Raw genomic sequence first — 13,444 nt, 5'->3', positions numbered from 1 at the left:
GGCAACCTTTCAGAAAAAGAATTCAGAATAATGATAGTGAAGCTGATCCAGGACCTTGGAAAAAGAATGGAGGCAGAGATCGAGAAGATACAAGAAATGTTTAGCAAACACCTAGAAGAATTAAAGAACAAACACCTAGAAGAATTAAAGAACAAATAAACAGAGACGAACAATACAATAACTGAAATGAAAAATGAACTAGAGGGAATCAATAGCAGAATAACTGAGGCAGAAGAACAGATAAGCGACCTGGAAGATAGAATGGTGGAATTCACTGCCATGGAACAGAATAAAGAAAAAAGAATGAAAAGAAATGAAGACAGCCTAAGAGACCTCTGGGACAATATTAAATGAACCAACATTCGCATTACAGGGGTCCCAGAAGGAGAAGAGAGAGAGAAAGGACCCGAGAAAACATTTGAAGAGATTATAGTCAAAAACTTCCCTAACATGGGAAAGGAAATAGCAACCCAAGTCCAGGAAGTGCAGAGAGTCCCAGGCAGGATAAACCCAAGGAGAAACATGCCAAGACACATAGTAATCAAATTGACAAAAATTAAAGACAAAGAAAAATCATTAAACGCAACAAGGGAGGCACACGCAAGATGGCGGTATGGGAAGATGTGGAGTTAGCGTCTCCCCACAATTGGGGCAGCTGCCAGCTGCTGGTGGGGGACTCTGACACCGAAGGAGATGGGAGGAACCCCATAGTGAACCGGTAGGACATAGGGGGACTGAGGGGGGATGAGAAGTGGAAGCCAGACAGGATCGGTGCCCCTGAGGCCAGGGAGATCAGGAGAGGCAGGCAGGAGGGACTCTCTGGGAAGAGTGGGAGAGGAGAGGAGGGCGATCACCTGGCCCACTCGGGCCAGGGAGTCTGATGAGCTCCCAAGTCAGTACCCCCACTCCAAAGCCCCATCCAGGCTGCATGGGACCTGGGGGCATATGAGGGAGGCCAGGGAGATCAGGAGAGGCAGGTGGGAAGGGTCCTCCCAGACCGGAGGAGCAAGAGAGGAGAGGAAGGCATTTGCCTCACCCACTGTAGCCCAGGGAGCCTGCTGGGCTCCCAGGTGAGGTCACCTGCACTCTGAGACCAGGGGTGGGGGCACACATGGGCCCCTTCTGTTCCTTGAGCCTAAGCCCCAGCTCCCACATCCCCCAGGGTCTTTTCCAGCCCTGTGGGTCCTAAGCATTGGACACCCCCACACTGTCCAAACTTTGCCCTGGCTTAGGCCCTGCCCTCCACAGCCAAGGCCTTTCCCTCCCCCCCCCCCCTTTTTGTTCTTTTCCCTCCTCCTCTTTTTTACTATTGTGGTACTGATGTACTTTCTGGTTGTTGATTCATCTCTATTTTTATTTTTATATTCTTTCTAACATATCTGTTAGTTTGCTAGTCTAATTTTATTTTTTACTTTGTTATTGTTCTTTTTTTTTTTTTTTGCCACCCCACTCGGCCTGTAGGTTCTTGATTTGAGAGCCTGGGGTCGGGTGGAAACTCCTGTGGTGGGAGCCCCAAGTCTGAACCTCTGGACAATTGGAGAACCTCAGACCCCAGAGAATATTCATCGGAGTGAGGTCTCACGGAGGTCCTCATCTCAGCACCAAGACCCAGCTCTACCCAATAGCCTACAAACTCCAATGTTGGAAGCCTCGGGCCAAACAACCAGTAAGACAGGAACACAATCCCATTCATAAAAAAAAAAAAAAATGAGATGGCAAAAAAATATGTCATAGATGAAGGGGCAAGGCAAAAACCAAGACCAAATAAATGAAGAGGCAATAGGCAATCTACCTGAAAAAGAATTCAGAGTAATGATAGTAAAGATGATCTAGAATCTCGGAAACAGAATCGAAGCACGGATTGAGAAAATACAAGAAATGTTTAACAAAAATCTGGAAGAACTAAAGAACAAACAAACAGAGATGAACAACACAATAACTGAAATGAAAAATACACTAGAAGGAATAAGTAACAGAATAACGGAGGAAGAAGAACGAATAAGTGAACTGGAAGACAGAATGGTGGAAATAACTGCCGAGGAGCAGAATAAAGAAAAAAGAATGAAAAGAATTGAAGACAATCTCAGAGACCTCTGGGACAACACTAAATGCACCAACATTCGAATTATAGGGGTCCTAGAAGAAGAAGAGAAAAAGAAAGGGTCTGAGAAAATATTTGAAGAGATTATAGTGGAAAACTTCCCTAACATGGGGAAGGAAATAGTCACCCAAGTCCAGGAAGCAAAGAGAGTCCCATACAGGATAAACCCTAGGAAAAACACACCAAGACACATATTAATCAAACTAACAAGAACTAAATTCAAAGAAAACATATTAAAAGCAGCAAGGGAAAAGCAAAAAATAACATACAAAGGAATCCCCATAAGGTTATCAGCTGATTTTTCAGTGGAAACTCGGCAGGCCAGAAGGGAGTGGCAGGATATAATTAAAGTGATGAAAGAGAAAAACCTACAAGGATTACTCTTCCCAGCAAGGATCTCATTCAGATTCCTTGGAGAAGTCAAAAGCTTTTCAGACAAGCAAAAGCTAAGAGAATTCAGCACCACCAAACCAGCTTTACAACAAATGCTAAAGAAACTTCTCTAGGCGGGAAACACAAGAGAAGAAAAAGGCCCACAAAAACAAACCCAAAACAATTAAGAAAATGGTAATAGGAACATACATATCGATAATAACTTTGAATGTAAATGGATTAAATGCCCCAACCAAAAGACACAGGCTGGCTGAATGGATACAAAAACAAGACCCATATATATGCTGTCTAAAAGAGACCCAGCTCAGACCTAGGGACACATACAGACTGAAAGTGAAGAGATGGAAAAAGATTTTCCATGCAAATGGAAATCAACAGAGAGCTGGAGTAGCAATACTCATATCAGATAAAATAGACTTTATTTTATTTTATTTTATGTTTTTATTGGGGTATAATTGCTTTACAATGGTGTGTTAGTTTCTGCTTTATAACAAAGTGAATCAGTTATACATATACATATATCCCCATATCTCTGCCCTCTTGCATCGCCCTCCCTCACACCCTCCCTATCCCACCCTTCTAGCTGGTCACAAAGCACCGAGCTGATCAACCTGTGCCATGTGACTGCTTCCCACTAGCTATCTATTTTACATTTGGTTGTGTATATATGTCCATATATACACTACCACTCTCTCACTTTGTCCCAGCTTACCCTTCCCCCTCCCCGTGTTCTCAAGTCCATTCTGTAGTAGGTCTGCGTTTTTATTCCCATCTTGCCCCTAGGTTCTTCATGACCATATATATATATATTTTTTTAGATTCGTGTTAGCATACGGTATTAGTTTCTCTCTTTCTGACTTACTTCACTCTGTATGACAGTCTCTAGGCCCATCCACCACATTACAAATAACTCAGTTTCATTTCTTTTTATGGCTGAGTAATATTCCATTGTATATATGTGCCACATCTACTTTATCCACTCATCTGTCGATGGACACTTAGGTTGCTTCCATGTCCTGGCTATTGTAAATAGTGCCACAATGAACATTGTGGTACATGTCTCTTTTTGAATTATGGTTTTCTCAGGGTATATGCCCAGGAGTGGGATTGCTGGGTCGTATGGTAGTTCTATTTTTAATTTTTAAAGGAGCCTCCATACTGTTCTCCATAGTGGCTGTATCAATTTCCATTCCCACCAACAGTGCAAGAGGGTTCCCTTTTCTCCACACCCTCTCCAGCATTTGTTGTTTGTAGATTTTCTGATGATGCCCATTCTAACTGGTGTGAGGTGATACCTCATTGTAGTTTTGATTTGCATTTCTCTAATGATTAGTGACGTTGAGCATCTTTTCATGTGTTTGTTGGCAATCTGTATATCTTCTTTGAAGAAGGTCTATTTAGGTCTTCTGCCCATTTTTGGATTGGGTTGTTTGTTTTTTTGATATTGAGCTGCATGAGCTGCTTGTACATTTTGGAGATTAATCCTTTGTCAGTTGCTTCGTTTGCAAATGTTTTCTCCCATTCTGAGGGTTGTCTTTTGTCTTGTTTATGGTTTCCTCTGCTGTGCAGAAGCTTTTAAGTTTTATTAGGTCCCATTTGTTTATTTTTGTTTTTATTTCCATTTCTTTAGGGGGTGGGTCAAAAAGGAGCTTGCTGTGATTTATGTCATAGAGTGTTCTGCCTATGTTTTCCTCTAAGGGTTTGATAGTGTCTGGCCTTACATTTGGTCTTTAATCCATTTTGAGTTTATATTTGTGTATGGTGTTAGGAAGTTTTCTAATTTCATGACTTAAATGGTCATTTTGATGAATTGCTGGAAGCTGAGCATGAACCAGCATGAGAATGAGAAACTTTCAGTCTTAGAAGGGCCCCCATGCTTTGATGGGTTTTATCTCCAGGAAATTCATGGTGAAGAACTAAGAAAATTCTGCCTTATAGCTCTGGCAAGGGGAGGAGAGAAGTAACCATTCTGAAATAAACCTACAGCACTCTTCACAACAAAGGCCTACTTTCCAGGGGAAAAGACTACCAGAGTCTTACCCCACCTACTGGGAATGGCATTTATCCAGCTATCCTTCCTGTCTTACCTAATGGGGGAGAAGCTAAGAAACAGCTGTGAAAGTCACAGCTCAGGGACAAGGTTCCACTAAATAACTGATATTTAATCATAGGATTATAGAATGCTTTCCCTCTCCCCCACCTTAGCACCACATCAACAGGGCTCCAGGATAGTCACAGTGGATTATAGTTAAAAGAACTTAAAAATATAGATTCTATTTAAGGAGGATGCAAAACCAAGAACATTAGAGGAATTTAAAGCCTCTGAAACCTACAGTTCATGCATTCCCAGAGTTCAGTATATTAATTTTCTAAGGCTACTGAAATTACCACAGACTGGGTGGCTTAAACAAAAGAAATTTATTGTCTCACAGTTCTGCAGGCAGAAGTCAAAAACCAAGGTGTTGAGACAGTTGGCTTCTTTTGAGGGCTGTGAAGGAAAGTCTGTTTCATGCCTCTCTTCTAGATTCTGGTGGCCTAAGTCACTCTTTGCCTTGTACATAGTATTCCCTTGTGTCTTCACATAGCCTTCCCTGTATGTGTCTCTGTATCTTCACATGGTGTTCTTTTTACAAGGACACCAGTCATTGGATTAGAGGCCCACCCATCTCTGGTATTACCCAATCATAACTAATTACATCTGCAATGACTCTATTTCCCAAAGAGGTCACATTCCTAGGTATTAGGAATTACTAGGAGTTAGGACTTAAACATATGAATTTTGGGAGGGGGCACAATTCAACCCATAATACAGACTAATAAAGGGAAAAAACATAAATGGATAATATCAGAAATGAAAGAGAGGGCATTACTACTTACCCCACTGACATTAAAAAAGATAAAAGAGAAATACCACAAACAACCCTATGATCACAAATTTGGTATCTTTGATGAAATAGACCAATTCCTTGCAATATACAAATTATTAAAATTCACACAAGGAGAAATAGATAATATGAATAGGCCTATATTTTTAAGATATCAAATCAATAATTAACAACCTTCCAAAAAAGAAAGGACATGCTTAGATGGTTTCACAGGTGATTTCTACCAGACATTTTAAAAGTAAACAATACCAGTTGTGTATAATCTTTTCCAGAAAACAGAAGCTGAGGGAACACATCCTGACTCACTCTGTGAGGTTAGCAATTCCCTAATACCAAAACTAGACTAAGACAAAAGAAAGGAAAATTACAAACCAATATCTTTCATGAACACAGACGCAAAAAATCCTCAAAAAGGTATTAGCAAATAAAATCCAACAGTCTTTAAAAAGAATTATACATCACAACCAAGTAAGATATATTTCAGTTATGGAAGGTTGTTTCAACATTTGAAAATTAATGCAATCCACCACATCAATGGGCTAGAGAAAAAATAATAATACGATCCTGTCAATTGAGTAAAGGTAATTGGCAAAATCCAACACCTATTCATAATAAAAACTCTCAGCAAACTAGGAGTAGTGGAGAAATTTCTCTGCATGATAAAGAACATCTACAAAAAACCTAGAGCTAATACCACACTTAATGGTAAGAAACCGGATGCTTTTCCCCTAAGATCAAGAACAAGGCAAAGATGTCCTTACCACTCCTATCTCAAACTGCATGGAAGTACTAGCTAGTGAATTTAGACAAAAAATTAAATCAATGGTATACAGGTTGGGTAAAAAGAAATAAAACTGTTGAGACTATTAAAACTAATAAGACATTATTGCAGTAATGCAGACAAGAGATAATGGTGACCCGGATTAACATGGTGGTGGAGATGGAGAGAAGATGGATTTAAGAGGTAGGAAGTAGAAGTGACAGAGCTTGGCGATGGATTAAATGTTCATGATGAAGGAGAGGGAAACATCAAGGATGACTTCTAGCATTTGCTGTGTATAACAAGGTTGGTGGTGGGCCATTTATAGAGCTGAAAGAGGACACTGAAAGAGTAAGTTTGGAAGGAAAAATCATGAGTTAGGTTTTGGTTAAATAGAGATTGAGATACCTTAGAGATCTTTAAGAAGTGAAGAAATATATATTTTTTACATGTGTTCCTGGAGCTCAGAAGAAAGTACTGGGCCAGAAATTAGGGTTTGTGAATCATCTGGATATAGGTGGTAATTTAAGTCATAGCTATAAAGAATTTCCTAGGAAGAGATTAAAGAGTGAGAAGAGGGTCAAAGACTGAGCTATGATATTCAATGGCCAAGAAGAGGAGGATGAGCACTGAAAGAAACAGAGGAGTGTCTAGAGAAGTGGGGGGGGGGGGGAGCCAAGAGTAGTGAGTGTTTCAGGAAGGAGGTGTTGGTCAAGGGTGTTGACTACTGTTGAGACACTACAAAGAATACTGAAAAAAGTCCATGTTTAGTAATCTGGAGGTCATTAGTGATTTTACAGAGAGCTGTTTTAATTGAGTGATGGGGGCACATACCAGACTGGAGTGAGTTTAAGCCTGAGCAGGAGGTATGAAAATTGTAATAACAAATATAGAAATTAAGAAGCTTGACTGTGAAGTGAGAGATAGAGATAGGAGTATATGTTGTCAGAAGTGAGGATGTAGAGGATGTGGGTTTGAGCGAAGAATTCTTATTATTAGTTTGGATATCAGACACGAGTATATTTTAAAGCTGGTGGAACACACTCCACTGATAGGAAAGACTGAATATACAGAAGAGAAGAAAAGGATAATGGATGGTGTAAAGTTCTTGAGTAGGTAACAGGGGGTAGATGCCAAAGCAGAGGTAAAGAGGTTAGTTCCCTCTATGATAATTAGAGAAATGCAGACCAGGATGGAAGCACAAGGGAGGTGTGTTATTTTTTATTTTAGAAAAATGAAGGAGTTTCTATCTGGTGACTTCTGTTTTCTCTGCAAAGTAGGGACTTTGTCTCATTTATCTTGACTGGTGCGTATGCAAAAGACAACAAGCAGCACACTTATAAATTCTGTTTTCTAGGCACACAGCTGTTTAGTTTTGTGGGTTATGGATTTTATTTTTGGTGTGCTATTGCATAGTGTAGTTATATTATCTCTTTAGGGTCTTGACAGTTTCTAAAAGACCTGAACTCTTTCTATAAGGATAAAAATTATAGAACTTACAACTAAAGGTGATTTTCTCTTTTTGACTTTTTTTAAATGGTTGCATCATATTCCAACTCATACATGTATTATAATCATTTGAACATTAAATTATTTTAAATACTACTGTAGTAAATATTCTTATACATGTGTCTCTGTCCCTCATCATTTCTTAAACATGGATTACTGGGTTAAAGAGTCTAAACATTTTTAAATCTCCTAGTGCATATTAGGAGATTTGCCCTCCAGAAAGATATTCTGTTCATTTAGTCAAACCCAAACGGCAAAACATAATAGAATGATAAATACGGTAATTTAAAAACAGATTACTGTTCAAAATACACAGATTTTATACTTTAATCTAACACTTTCTACTTTGGAACCATAGGTGGCACTAAAAGATCAGGGAATGGAACCGCTTCCAGAATCCCGTGGAAGGGATTTTGAATGGACATCTCAGCCATAGACAAGCTATAAACAATTCTAGAAAAATAATCCTTCCTGTTCTTAACTTATCTATAAATCAACTTGGCTGAACATTCTAATCTTATACTTTTAGTATTAACTGTCATATTTGAGACTGTGTAACAGTGCAAGACCTATTTGCATTTATCTTCTCTTCTAGACTGTGGAGTATACTTCCCCATGCCATTTGCTAACTATTTGTAAAAATACCAATTGTTTTATGCAGAAGCTTTCATTCTTCTGCTTCTATAACTTTTGTTTTTTCCAATAAGAAAACATATAGTCATGAGTCAGAAAAGCAAAGAGTTCTTGCATGATCTGATCATAAAGATAAACATTGTAACAATCTGGATGTGAGTTTATGTGACATACTTAATTTGCTAAGCTGTATGGTGCCTTTCTAAGTTTGCAGTGTGAAAATTGTATTTAAACAAATTATATACGAATGGCAAACTGATGCGTCCTACTAGAGATGGTTTTGCACGCCCCCACTGTCCACTGTTTACACTGTTAGTGGGAGTTGTTCATGTGACTTCTTACCTAGCACTTCTACATTTCAACAGGCCAGTGACTGAGAAGCAAACAGGCTTGCAGACGGCCTGATTTTCTTAGAAGACCAAATGGCCCCTGCTGATCCAGATGAAACATATATACATTAAATACTGCTTGCCTTGACTTAGCTTGAAATGAAAATCTGGGAGTTGGCTTTCCCTCTGTAACTCCCTTCAGCAATGACAGTAGAAAATGTTTTCATCACCCCCAATTTATGGTTGGGAGATAGGAAGGGGAGAGAAGCGATGGGAGACATATATCTTAGTGCCTTTACAAAGATATGCCACAAAATGCTAACCTTACTCTTTGTCGCTCACAATAAAAATGCATCAGATGCAGAGGACATGAGAATTGAGTCTACTCATTAAAACTAGTTTACACTAGTTTAAACAAGTACCCACTACTTCAGAGAACTTTCAGAGCCACTTTAAACACAGACACACAGACACACATACACAGACACAGACACACACACACACACACACCGTGCCTTCTTGTTTTTATATAAATAAAAGTTACACTAACAACACTCTGGGAGCAGCTTGGTATCAGAGATATGAGTTGAAATTCTGGGTACCCAATTCTAGAAATGTCAGGACCATTACCTTATCTTTATCTCTCTGTCAGATAAAGAAGTTTGGAAATGGAAACATTGCCTGAATATATATAAATATGTATATAGATGTTTCTATATATAAATAAATATATTTATATGTACATATGTGTATATATTATATACACACATATTGAGGGATACATATTCCTTTTGATTATAGGTTGTTGATTCTGCTTTTAAAAAAATTCTCCATTTTTTTCTACTTTTCATCTGTAAAGGAGAAGCCACCTGAACACTGAACAAATTAAATAGTCTATGTTCTACTGCTATTTAACTCCAGTTAAATTGTCTTAGCACTTAGAGGCATTAGCTGGGGACATTGTAAGTAAACATATGGCCTCATGAAGCCTTCCATATAATTTCACAAAGCAGTCTTTGCTGGACTGGGCCAGGAGGTAGCTAGAGGTGACACAGACATTTACTCATTAGTTGATGACACTGGAGAGATGACCCAACTTCTCTGAACCTCAGTTTCTTCATCTATAAAGTAGGGATAGTGCTTTATATAATTATTCTGAGAGACAGGGAGAATATATTTTAAATGCCCGGCAGAGGTTGGTATATATTGCACAATACATTGAACAATAAATTAAGGGAATCCATGAAAGGCCTCTGCCTCAGGTTAGTCTTTTGTGTTCCAAAGCAATGTGTTTCAGTTCAATTTCAATTCAGTTCAATTCAATTCAATGACATAGACTCTTAGCCATAAGAAGCAAGACGCCAAATATGTAATATCTTTCACTCACCGTTCTGACTAACCTGGAAGTTGCCATGGTAACAAACAGCTCTGTCTGTTTTTGGTGATGAGGCTCTTTCACTCCAGGTTTCACCCTTCTTCTTTCTTTTACAACCCAGCTGGAGAAGCAGGCAGGCCATTACAGTCAAATCTACATATTTTGATAAAGAAAGTTCTAGGTTTCATCAATAGAATTTTGTTTTAAATATCTTGTTGCCAGGCTATGAATCTTGATGTCCTTCCATCTTGGCCACAGTTCTTCTCAAGTGGCCAGAATCACACAGTTAGTCCAAAATCCTCTATTTGGGGAGCCCTGGGTCATGCTCAGAGCCACTCCCCATTACAAATGTCACCTGTCCACACTCTCTGATTTTTACCTTTCAGGGATCCAGCTTGGGGGAAGGGAGAAAGGAAATTAAAGGCAGAAGGACATGAAATGCAACAAGGAGAAATGAAAGCAGAAAAAAAGAAGCAACATCAGGAGGAAAGGGACAAGGAAAATGAAAAGAAAGAAGAAAGAGTGTAAATGAAGAGGACAGAACACTGTCGAACAAATGGAATTTCAGGCAGATGTGTGATTAAAATGTTAGGTTCTCCTTATTAAATGTTTTTGCCTTTTTAAAATTGTAAACATATATCAAGCAGTACACATTTTCGTAAAGTGAAAAAGAAAAAATGCAAGCCTTTCTACCCACTACTCTTTTCTTCTTTCCAGGGGTTGCTACCATTGACACTTCAGTATATTTCTTACTGAATATTTTCTTTTTAAAAAAAATTAATTAATTAATTTGTTTGTTTTTATTTTTGGCTGTTTTGAACCTTCGTTGCTGTGTGTGGGCTCTCTCCAGTTGCGGTGAGTAGGGGCTGCTCTTCGTTGCAGTGCATGGGCTTCGCATTGTCGTGGCTTCTCTTGTTGTGGAGCATGGGCTCTAGGCGCACGGGTTTCAGTAGTTGTGGTAGGTGGGCTCAGTAGTTGTGGCTCGCAGGCTCTAGAGCGCAGGCTCAGTAGTTGTGCCTCACGGGCTTAGTTGCTCCGTGGCATGTGGGGTCCTCCCAGACCAGGGATCGAACCCATGTACCCTGCATTGGCAGGTGGATTCTTAACCACAGCGCCACCAGGGAAGCCCTGAATATTTTCTTTATATAAAATTTTTTATCTACATAAGGAATCATACCATAAAACTGACCTGTGACATGTTGTTTTGCAGCTAATAATATGTGCAGAATTTTCCCTCATGTTATTATCGCTTACTTTTTAATAGTTACATAGTGCCCTAACTCAATGTAACTAGTATTTAACTGATACTCTGTGGATTGGTGTTTAGGCTGGTTTCTTCCTCCCTTCCTTTAAACATATAACTTGAAAAAGAAAAAAATTCAAAAATAATGACTGGAAAAATTGTGGACAGTTCACTGACATCACAGTACACTGTGTGTAATTACTTATTGGTGCTTACACTAAGTAGTACTGCATAAAAATCATAAGAGTACAAGTGAGGTGCCATGCTGAGTTCTTAGATGAGAAAACAAACCTTTTATGACTAGCTCCTCTTTCAGTTATTTTAGCAAAGGCAGCAGCTTGGTTAAAAAAATCTCTTGCATTCCTATACACTAATGATGAAAAATCTGAAAGAGAAATTATGGAAACACTCCCATTTACCACTGCAACAAAAAGAATAAAATACCTAGGAATAAACCTACCTAGGGAGACAAAAGACCTGTATGCAGAAAACTATAAGACACTGATGAAAGAAATTAAAGATGATACCAACAGATGGAGAGATATACCATGTTCTTGGATTGGAAGAATCAACATTGTGAAAATGACTCTACTACCCAAAGCAATCTACAGATTCAATGCAATCCCTATCAAACTACCAATGGCATTTTTTACAGAGCTAGAACAAATCATCTTAAAATTTGTATGGAGACACAAAAGACCCCGAATAGCCAAAGCAGTCTTGAGGGAAAAAAACGGAGCTGGAGGAATCAGACTCCCTGACTTCAGACTATACTACAAAGCTACAGTAATCAAGACAATATGGTACTGGCACAAAAACAGAAATATAGATCAATGGAACAGGATAGAAAGCCCAGAGATAAACCCACGCACCTATGGCCAACTAATCTATGACAAAGGAGGCAAAGAGATACAATGGAGAAAAGACAGTCTCTTCAATAAGTGGTGCTGGGAAAACTAGACAGCTACATGTAAAAGAATGAAATTAGAATACTCCCTAACACCATACACAAAAACAAACTCAAAATGGATTAGAGACCTAAATGTAAGACTGGACACTATAAAACTCTTAGAGGAAAACATAGGAAGAACACTCTTTGACATAAATCACAGCAAGATCTTTTTTGATCCACCTCCTAGAGTAATGGAAATAAAAACAAAAATAAACAAATGGGACCTAATGAAACTTCAAAGCTTTTGCACAGCAAAGGAAACCATAAACAAGACGAAAAGACAACCCTCAGAATGGGAGAAAATATTTGCAAACGAATCAACGGACAAAGGATTAATTTCCAAAATATATAAACAGCTCATTCAGCTCAATATTAAAGAAACAAACACCCCAATCCAAAAATGAGCAGAAGATCTAAATAGACATTTCTTCAAAGAAGACATACAGACGGCCACGAAGCACATGAAAAGATGCTCAACATCACTAATTATTAGAGAAATACAAATCAAAACTACAATGAGGTATCACCTCACTCCTGTTAGAATGGGCATCATCAGAAAATCTGCAAACAACAAATGCTGGAGAGGGTGTGGAGAAAAGGGAACCCTCTTGCACTGTTGGTGGGAATGTAAATTGATACAGCCACTATGGAGAACAATATGGAGGTTCCTTAAAAAACTAAAAATAGACTTACCATATGACCCAGCAATCCCACTACTGGGCATATACCCAGAGAAAACCGTAATTCAAAAAGACACATGCACCCGAATGTTCATTGCAGCACTATTTACAATAGCCAGGTCATGGAAGCAACCTAAATGCCCAGTGACAGACGAATGGATAAAGAAGATGTGGTACATATATACAATGGAATATTACTCAGCCATAAAAAGGAACGAAATTGAGTCATTTGTTGAGACGTGGATGGATCTAGAGACTGTCATACAGAGTGAAGTAAGTCAGAAAGAGAAAAACAAATATCGTATATTAACGCATGTATGTGGAACCTAGAAATATGGTACAGATGAGCTGGTTTGCAGGGCAGAAGTTGAGACACAGATGTAGAGAACGGACATATGGACACCAAGGGGGGAAAACTGCGGTGGGGTGGGGATGGTGGTGTGCTGAATTGGGTGATTGGGATTGACATGTATACACTGATGTGTGTAAAATTGATGCCTAATAAGAAACTGCAGTATAAAAAAACAAACAAACAAAACAACTAATACTAAACTTTCATTGGGTTATTTGTATGGAAATATGTT

At 38.8% G+C, this 13,444-nt stretch overlaps 1 protein-coding gene across 2 annotated transcripts in view; it reads right to left on the bottom strand.

Annotated features, from left to right (window-relative positions):
- The window catches only part of LOC309665389 (sterile alpha motif domain-containing protein 9-like), a 77,569-nt gene extending 65,997 nt beyond the window's left edge, over positions 1-11,572 (bottom strand). Inside the window, exon 1 of one of the 2 annotated variants that reach the window (XM_082471656.1) lies at positions 9,998-11,572. The gene's annotated coding sequence lies outside the window, so the exon portion shown is untranslated. The remainder of the gene's footprint in view (positions 1-9,997) is intronic. The other variant, XM_082471657.1, reaches the window with a different exon arrangement.
- Between the last annotated feature and the right edge of the window lie 1,872 nt (positions 11,573-13,444).

Source organism: Balaenoptera physalus (assembly GCF_965194825.1).
Source record: "Balaenoptera physalus genome assembly, chromosome: 8".
Classification (NCBI taxonomy): domain Eukaryota; kingdom Metazoa; phylum Chordata; class Mammalia; order Artiodactyla; family Balaenopteridae; genus Balaenoptera; species Balaenoptera physalus.
Note: the sequence above shows the minus strand (reverse complement) of the source record. Positions and strands in the feature narration are given on the sequence as shown.